This window comes from Apodemus sylvaticus, chromosome 3, assembly GCF_947179515.1.
Source record: "Apodemus sylvaticus chromosome 3, mApoSyl1.1, whole genome shotgun sequence".
In the NCBI taxonomy this organism is placed as follows: Eukaryota; Metazoa; Chordata; class Mammalia; order Rodentia; family Muridae; genus Apodemus; species Apodemus sylvaticus.
In genome coordinates, this window is record NC_067474.1 from 140728170 (window position 1) to 140738146 (window position 9977).

Sequence of the window (9977 nt, forward strand, 5' to 3'; positions counted from 1 at the left end):
CTACTTCATGCCAGTCTACAGTGAGTCCTTATTTCAAAGCATGTGTATAAACTTGTTTAAAAAACCTACAGGTGGAAGAATATACTTTCAAACCCTGTTAGGTTTATTTAGAAATAAAGGTCACCAGCTGAGTTGAAAATAAAAGGAATAAACCAGTTCAAAGCAGCAGCTAGTAAAGCTGTTCAGATGGATTTGTGTGTGTGTGTGTGTGTGTGTGTGTGTGTGTTTGGAAAATGAGCTAAGTCCGTGCTGGGTACACGAAGAGGTGACTCTGGAAGAGATGGCTCAGTAAGAACTCTTTTGTTTCTGTAGTACCCAGATGAAGTGGTACAGAGCTTCCTATAACTAGGGAGTCATGATACCTGAGGTCCCCTACCTGTAGAAGTACAGACTTATAAATATGAAGATCCATTAGAATGTTGGGAAGTGTCAAAGGGTTTTATTGCAGTAGACACCACAATAAAGGCAACTCTTAAAAGGACATTAAATTGGAGCTGGCTTAGAGGTTCAGAGGTTCAGTCAGTAATATGGTAGCGTCCCTAACTTGTTTCTATACTCTGAACAAGAATACCTATAGCCTGAATTATTTAAGTAGCTTCCTAAACTTAGATGGCATAGCAAGACCCTGTTAAGCACACAGAATTTATGTCCCAGTTGGACTCTGCTGTACTCCATGCTGTACTGCAATTTCCATTGCAGCTGACAGATTGTTTACCATCTTAAGTTTTTTTTAGTTTAGTTTTGGTTAAAACCAGAACAGATGGAAATTCTCAAAATGAGAACTGGATGCTGCAAGAGCTGCCCTCTTGGGTTTAGGTGTTGTTCCTTCACAGAATCCATCTCTGAATATTTGATAGATAATCTAGGTGTGTCATCCTACCAGTCAGGTAGTGTTTCACCTCTTAGCCTTGGCACTCGATTTATGCTTTCTCTTGAGCTTGGCAGGGTAACAATATTTACAAGTCAACTTGTGAAGGTGGTAGGCCTTGGAGCCAAAGACCAAAGAACTTATTTTATGTGTACAAGTACATTGTAGCTGTATTTAGATACACTGATCACTTTACAAATGGTCTTGAGCCACCATGTGGCTGCTGGGAATTGAATTTGGGACCTCTGGAAGATCAGTGTTCCTAACCTCTGAGCCATCTCAGCTATGGTTTCTATTGGAATAAAACAGCTAAAAGCAGCTTGGGGTTGAGTGTTTATTTTTAGGTTTCAGTTTTGCAGCACAATCCATCATCTAGAGAACCCTGTAGGACTCAAAATGGAAGAAACCAGGAAACAGGAGCTGATGTGGAGGCATGGAGGGCTTACCGGTTTCTGGCTAATCAGCCTGTTTTATAGTACCCAGGACTATTAGCCACGGAAAGTAAATTGTGCCCTCCCACATAAGTCAAAAAGCACTAGGGATTGCTTGACAGGCAATCTGGTCCATGGCAGCATTTTCTTTTTTTTTCTTTTCTCTCCCCCCCCCCCCCCCACTTCCTTCCTTTCTTTGGATTTGTTTTTTTTTCCAGACAGGGTTTCTCTGTATAGCCCTGGCTGCCTTGGAACTCTGTAGACCAGGCTGGCCTCGAACTCAGAACTGCCTGCCACTGCCTCCCAGAGTGCTGGGATTACAGGCATGTGCCACCACTGCCCAGCTTGGCAGCATTTTCTTAATGGTTCACATTTTCCAATGACCTCTCAGGTTGACAGAAGCTAGCTATTCTGATTATTTAGGAAACTGCTAATTGAATAGACAAGTCATGAGGGTTAATGTGATTGGAGGGCCATACTGTGTGCTCAGGTACTTTCTGATCAGAGGGAGGTTACGGCAAGAGAAACGGGTCAGCTTTCTAATGATTACAAATCAGGCATTGGCTGTCTTCGTGAAATTGTTATGTTTTAGTTCCTATAATGGAGAGTAACTGGCAATGGTTTTGAGATTCATTTTCCCAACTAGCCAAGGCTGGCTTTGAGAACCTCCTCTGAAACAGAAATGTCCCTTGTTTCCTTTGCTGGTAGTAAAGCAGGAAGACTGATGTGTTTGCTACTTTGAAACTCTGATAATGGTGAGGGAGAACTCACTTAAGTCTTTCTCAGATGTTTTTTTCAATAAAATTCTAAAATATTTTGTCTGTGTACTGCAGTGATAGTTGTCACCTATCATATGTGGATGCTAGGAAGAAAACTAGAGTCTTCTGGAAGAGCATCAAATGCTTTATACAATTTATTTTGACAATTTCTATTCGTTGGGTGTTTTTTTTTTTTTTTTTGGTTTTTTTTGATACAGGGTTTCTCTGTATAGCCCTGATTGTCCTGGAACTCACTCTGTAGACCAGGCTGCCCTCGAACTCAGAAATCCGCCTGCCTCTGCCTTCCAATTGCTGGGATTACAGGCGTGCGCCACCACTGCCCGGCAATTAACATTTTAAAAAATTTTATTTACCTTACATCCTGGTCTCAGCTCCCCTCCCTCCTTTTCTTCCAGACCCACTCCCATCTACCTACCATTCTCGCCTCCCCTTCTCAGAGGAAGGAGTTCTGCCACCACCCCCACTTCCATCCCTGGTACCAGTCCTGTCTGGCACATTTAGTCTCATCAGGACATGTTGGCCCAGCTAGGAGAAAGTGATCCAAAGGCAGGCAACAAGAGTCAGAGATAGCTTGTCCCTCTGTTGACCCCCATCCCAATCGCACCCACGTGAAGACCATGCTGCACATCTACCACATACGTGTAGTGTAGGGATGCAGTAGGTGCTCTTAGCTCATCACTCCCCAGGGGGGCTACTGTTTTTGAAATTATTATTAAAATATGTTTTCTTTAAAAGCTTCCCTTATTTACAGTGTGGTGATGAATGTCTCTAATCCCAGCACTTGGGCAGCAGAGACAGGTGATCTCTGGGAGTTGTAGTCAGCCTAGACTACATAGTTTCATGACAGCTAGGTGTGTGACTAAATAAAAAAAAATTCATGTATGAGTATGTATGTGTATGTATGTGCATGGAATGCCTGTCTGGTGCCATGGAGGTCAGAAGTAGTCATCATTTTTCAGGAAGTGGATTGTAACCATGAGGGTACTGGGAATTGAACCTGGGTCCTCTGGAAGGACAGCTGCGCTTAACTACTGAACCTTTTTTTCTAGCCACAAACTACTTTTGAAAAGAATAAAACCATTGAATTGTCTCTCCAGCCCTACTTTTTTTTTTAATTATAAGTTTCATATGCATTTATAATGCATAGAGAGAATATTTAACCTATTCTTTCAGCTGGGTCTTACAACCTCCTTAACTGCAAAGCCATGGTCCCACCCTCACCACTCGGATATCTTACATGATTGCTCTGTATCTTCTTGACTTCTGGGTTTGTTTTTTGTTTTCCTAGACAGGGTTAACCCTCTGAATAACCCTGGCTGTACTGAAACTAAAGGCCAGTGCCACCACATCCCAGATGTTTCTTTTTTTTTTTTTTTTTTAAGATTTAAAGGGGATGGAGAGGTGGCTCAGCAGTCAAGAGCAATGACTGTTCTTCCAAAGGACCCAGGTTGGATTCCCAGAACCACATGGCAGCTCACAGCTCTAATTCTAGTCCCATGGGATATGATTCACTATCACAGACATAAGTGCAGAATGCAGACAGCACATAAAATAATTAAAAATACTTTGGGGATTTTTCCTTTTTTTTTTTTTTTTTGGTGGAGAACCTGAATTGAACTTAGGGTAGTGTCCTTTCTTACTTTTTATTTTTAATTTTGTTTAAGACAGGGTTCTCTTTGTAGCCTGAATTGAACCTAGGGTAGTGTCCTTTCTTACTTTTTATTTTTTGTTTAAGACAGGGTTCTCTTTGTAGCCCTAGCTGTCCTAAAACTATGTAAACCAAGATGGCATTGAACTTATAGAAGTTTCCAGTGAGCTTTGCAGTCACCATATTAGTACCTTTACAAATCTTGTTGGATAAAGCTAAGTCCCAACCAAATTCAAGGAGGAGGGAGCAGAGAGGACTGACTATCAAAGAACATTTAGGTAGTTTTATTGTTTGAAAGGTGGAATTTTTTATTTACTTGTTTAAGGGCCTCACTAGGTAGCCTTGGCTTGCCTAAAACTCACTAAGGCAGGCTGCCCTCCAACTCAGAGATTTGCCTGCCCCTGCTTCCCAAGTCTGGAATAAAATGTATGAGCCACTTTGCCCAGATCTTTATTTTTATGTGTAGGAGTCTTCTGCCTGCATGTATGTATGTGATATATATGTGCCTAGTGCCCATGGAGGTCAGAAGATGCTCTCTTCTAGACTCCAAGGACATCTATACTCTTGTGGCAAATAGTCACACAGCTACACAGAAACATAAATACAATAACTCTTTAAAACAAACAAACCAAGGGCTGGAGAGATGGCTCAGTGGTTAAGAGCACTGACTGCTCTTCTGAAGGTCCTGAGTTCAAATCCCAGCAACCACACTGTGGCTCACAACCATCTGTAAAAGAGATCTGACACCCTCTTCTGGAGTGTCTGAAGACAGCTACAGTGTACTTACATATAATAAATTATTGTTGTTATTATTATTATTTTGGTGTTTTTCAAGACGGGGGTTTCTCTGTGTAGCCCTGGCTGTCCTGGAACTCAGAAATCCACCTGCCTCTGCCTCCCAAGTGCTGGGATTAAAGGCGTGTGCCACCACAGCCTAGTTATAAATAAATCTTAAAACACACACACAAACGGGAGGAAGTCTGGAGAGATGGCTCAGTGGGTAAGAGTACCAGCTTTTCCTATGGACCCCGCCTTGAGTTTCAGTCTCCAGGGCAGTTAATAATCCTTAGCTCAGGTTCCAGGGGTCTGATTCTCTTGGTCGCTATGGGCACTGCATAAACATTTTGCAGAGACATTCATGAAGCACACATAAAATAAAAATAAGGCAAAATCTTATCTTTTGGGTGACCTTAGCCTTTAACAACAGACCCATCTCTCCTGCTCAAATAAATATATTTATTAAGTGTATTAAAAACAACCAGTGTGCTTATAGATTCTAAAGTTCTAGGAGCATTTTTCAAGATAAAATGAAAACTATTTGAAAGAACACTAGAGAGTAATCTACTTGATTCAGCTAAAATTCTCTATAAAGTGAGTAGATCAATTCTATTACACACTGTTCCTAAAAACAGCTACTTTTGAGTGGGAAGCGTTGAGAAAGGGTTACTCTATGTAGCCTGTTCTGTCCTGGAACTTGCTTTGCAAACCAGGCTGGCCTCAAACTCATAAAGATCTACCTGTCTCTGCTTCCAAGTGCTGGGATTAAAAGGCATTTGCCACCACTACACAACTTTAAGCACCACTACTTAACAAGGACCAGGAAACTTTCAAGACCTCAAGAAAAACAAAAGTACTGTTGTAAGAAGTCATTTCTTTTACAGAAAATAATATTTACAATTATTTATTCCTATATCACAACAGTACAGTGTGTAGAAATTAGAGAACTTGTGTAAGTTGGTTCTCTCCTACTACATGTGTCCAAGGGAATCAAACTCAGAACTGAACACCAGTATATAAAACAAAACAAGGAGCAGAAGAAATGGCTCAGTGGTTAAGAGCACTGAGTTCTTTCCCAGAGGAACCACTGTAACTCTGGTCTTATGGGATCACCAACTTCTGGCCTCCTCCAGCACCTAACATACATACTATAGTGCACAGACTTACATGCAGATAAAATACCCATATATACAAAATAAAGGATTTCTCTGTGTAGCACTGGCTGTCCTGGAACTCATTCTATAGACTAGGCTGGCCTCAAACTCATAGAGATCTGTCTGCCTCTGCCTCCTTGGGCTGGAAATACAGGCATGCACCACCACTACCTGGTGTAGGTGTTCTTGGTTTCCATGACTTGATCGAGGAAAAGGAGTCACTCAAGGACAAATTAAGGCCTTTTAGGGAGCAGCAGGGAGATCTAGCCTCTGTGGACTGAATCTCAAACAGCCATATAACAGCATATTTATTGATTGTGACACAAATTCGTCATACTAAAGCCTCTGATCTAATCAATGTTTCCAGAAGGAAAAGACCACACCCAAAAAATCTATTTAGTCCTTAATTTGGTACCCAATAATGCAGGACATACCAGGGGTGCCCAGACAATCTCGTGACCAGAAGCATGCAAAAGCTGTACACAGAAAAACAACTCTACAGACAACAGAAAACAACCACGGTTTTCTACAAAGATTCCAAGGTCAAAGCATCTCTAGAAAACAACTATTCTAGCGGGGTGTGGTGGCACATGCCTATAATCCCAGCACTTGGGAGGCAGAGTCAGGCAGATTTCTGAGTTTGAGGCCAGTCTGGCCTAGAGTGAGTTCCAGGACAGCCAGGGCTACACAGAGAAACCCTGTCTTGAAAACATTCTAATGTTTACCCTAGATAGGATTCTACTAGATTTCCTGTGACAACCCTGCTATTCTTCTCACTTACCCTCTTCCTCCTCTCTTTTCTTTTTCTGTACATTTTACTTGGCAAAGAGAGAGGTTGAGCTTGGTCTCTCTCTCTCTCTCTCTCTCTCTCTCTCTCTCTCTCTCTCTCTCTCTCACACACACACACACACACACACACACACACACACACACACACACACACTGTAGACCATGCTGGCCAAGTGCTGGGATTGAAGGCGTGCACTACCACCGCCCACCTAGAGCTTGGACTCTCATAAGTTGCTCTCAAGAATGTTTTCACAGAACATTTTTATCTCATCAGGACCAGAACAACACACTCTCAAGAGGATATAAATGATTTGAAAGTCATTCAGTAACACAGTTGATTCCCAAAGCTGACTGTACCAAGTAACTTATTGAACTTTAGAAATTAGTTTCATGATCTTTGCCCCAGACTGACCTACTCAGAATCCCCAAGGATGAGATACTGACATCAACCTGATGGTTTTGCCAGGTTTAAGTAAAGCTGTATTTTTTTTTAAGAGTTATTATTCAGACACCAGAGGGCATCAGATCTCATTACGGATGGTTGTGAGCCATTATGTGTTTTGCTTAGATTTGAACTCAGGATCTTCGGAGGAGCAGTCAGTGGTCTTAACCGTAGAGCCATCTCTCTAGCCCTAAAGCTGTATTCTTTAAACCAAAAACCTGGCTTTCATCTGAAGACTTATTTTGCTAACACTTTAACTTGAATACCTAGTGAAGAGAGAAGGCAGCATATAAGTTGTAGTAAAATTAACTCACTCTTAGAATGTGCTCAGTAAATGCTTTTCATGAATGAAATCTATTTGATCCTTCTCTCTCTCTGAGTGGGTTCTTTTTTCTTTTTCCCTGTCTTTAATTTTGCAGTTCCAGGGCCTGATCCAGAGCTCTGAGCATGCTAAGCAACTGAGCTCTGTCCCAGTGGGGTTTTGCCCTGTTTTAATTTTTTGAATAAAAAGTGGAAATGCAGGTATCTTAAAGATGGCTCAGTGGATAAAGAATTTTGCTACTGGACTGAAGTGATGGCTCAGTGGCTAAGAGCATGGACTGCTCTTCCAGAGGTCCCGAGTTCAATTCCCAGCAACCACATGGTGGCTTACAACCATCTGTAATGGGATCTGATGCCCTCTTCTCATGTGTCTGAAGATAAGCTAGAACATATTCATATACATAAAATAATCTTAAAAAAAAGACTGAGACATAAAAGATCACACACACACACACACACACACACAAACACATATAAATTTGCTACCATTCATGACATCCTGAGTTTGATTCCATAAGAGAACTACAGCATTAATGCCACCCTCCAACATACAAATAATTTAAAAGGCTAGGAAAGGTGGCACATGCCTTTAACCCCAGAACCCCATAGGAAGAGACAGGTGGATCTCTGTGAGTTCAAGGTGAGCAGGGTCTACATAGTGCCCAAAAAAGTAGTTTCATTTATTGAATATGTGGTTAATACACATACACTCATACTTTCCTGAGTTTGGACATAGATGTCCCTTAGTTTAGGATCAACTTACATCCCAATAAATCAATCCACCAGAAAACTGAAAACATCCTGTGTTGAGAAACAGCATAGCTTAGCTAACATAGGACACCACAGTGAATGCACATATGTTGAGAGTTTGAACCTTGTAACTGATTGGGAGCTACTTTGTTTTATGTTTCTCTGCTTCCAAGATCTCCCAAGCAGACCTTTGAATTTGAGGCCAGCCAAGACTATACAAAGAAGACGGTGGTGGCGTACACCTGTAATCCCAGCACTCTGGGAGGCAGAGGCCGGCGGATTTCTGAGTTCAAGGCCATCCTGGTTCTACAGAGTGAGTTCCAGGACAGCCAGGGCTATACAGAAAAACCCTGTCTCAAAAAAACCAAATAAAAAATTAAACCAAGAACAACAAAAAAGAGAAGCTTGTAAGTCCTCCACAAATCAGAAGCAGCAAAGAAGAAAGGATGCTTTCCTTCAATGTGCTAATAAAGACAAGAACTTTCTGACCTACACACACCATGGCATATGGGTCATTCCCATACACACAAATATTTTGATTTATTTAGAGGCAGGGTGTATGTGGTCCTGGCTATCTGGGAACTAACTCTGTAGATCAGCTTAGCTTCCTCCTCACAGAGATCCTTCTTGCTTTGACTCCAAGTCATATATATTTGTTTTATATATTACTTTGATCTTTTTTTTTATAAATGAGTTCCATGTGAGATTTATTGAAGAATAGAAGGGCAAAGATGGTGGCGAAGGGAGAAGGGAGCGATCTTTAATTTTATTACTTTGATTTTTACTAGTTGTGATTCATAACCTTTTAAAGGAGTAATTTATTTGACTTATTTTTATTTGGTGTTTTGCCTTCATGTATGTCTATGTAAGGGTATTGGATCCTCTGGAACTGGAGTTGTAGTAGGCCATTGTGAACTGCCATTTAAGTGCTAGGAATTAAACTAGGGGTTCTCTGGACTAGTAAATAGCCTTAACTTTTTAACTACTAAGCAATCTCTTAAGCCCCTAATAACTAGCTTCATAGGTTACTGAGAGCAGTGAATGCAATTTGCAAAGTAGTAAGTTACATAATAGGTACTTGACAAAACTTTCTGCTGTTCTTTCCGGAAGGGATGTGAGAGATCAATCAAATATGGGGACTGAGGGGAGAAATCCACCAATCTTGATTCTCTGACAAGATGAAAATTAAATAACCAAAACTAAAAACTACATGTGTGTGGTGTTTCGAATATGCTTGGCCTAGGAATAGCACTGTCAGGAGGTGTAGGGGAAGTGTGTCGCTGTGGAGGTGGACTTTGAGGCTCTGATTCTCTGGCTCCTCCTACGGCTGCCTTCAGATCAAGAATATACAACTCTTCAGGACCAAGTCTGCCTGCCTGCTGCCATGCTTTCCATCATGATGATAATAGGCCAAACTTCTGAAAACTGTAAGCCAGCCCCAATGTTTGCCTTTCTAAGAGTTTCCTAGGTCACAGTGTCTCATCACAGCAATAAAAACCTGGAAGAGGAGGTAGCTAATTTCAGAGAAAAGTTCATGGCTTAAAGAACTTATAAAAATCAAACAGTAAAAGAAAATATGGAATAAACATTCAATATATGGTCAACTATTTCCAACAAGCAACTATTAATGAATCCAGAACTAGAAGGGAGAGTGATAGTAACAACAGAACTATGTAGAACAAAGGCAGACATGCTGGTGGGTGTCTAAAACTATGCCTGGGGCCTACCAAAGGTATAAGAGGCACAAGACCTCAAGCCCTATGTCCGCTTTTAAATGTTATCCTAGAAAAGACTTTTCTAAGTGGTATGTGACTGGGTAAGGTTTTAGTGAGTTCATTCTTGTTTTTTGTCTTGGTGGAGACAGGATTTGTTTGCGTAACCTTGGCTGTCTTGGAACTAGCTCTGTGCATCATGCTGGCCTCAAAGTCACAGATATCCACCTGCTCTTGCTTCCCAAGCACTGAGACTAAAGGTGTATTCTAGCCTAATAGCACGTTAAGGACTGCTTTCTCTAGAAT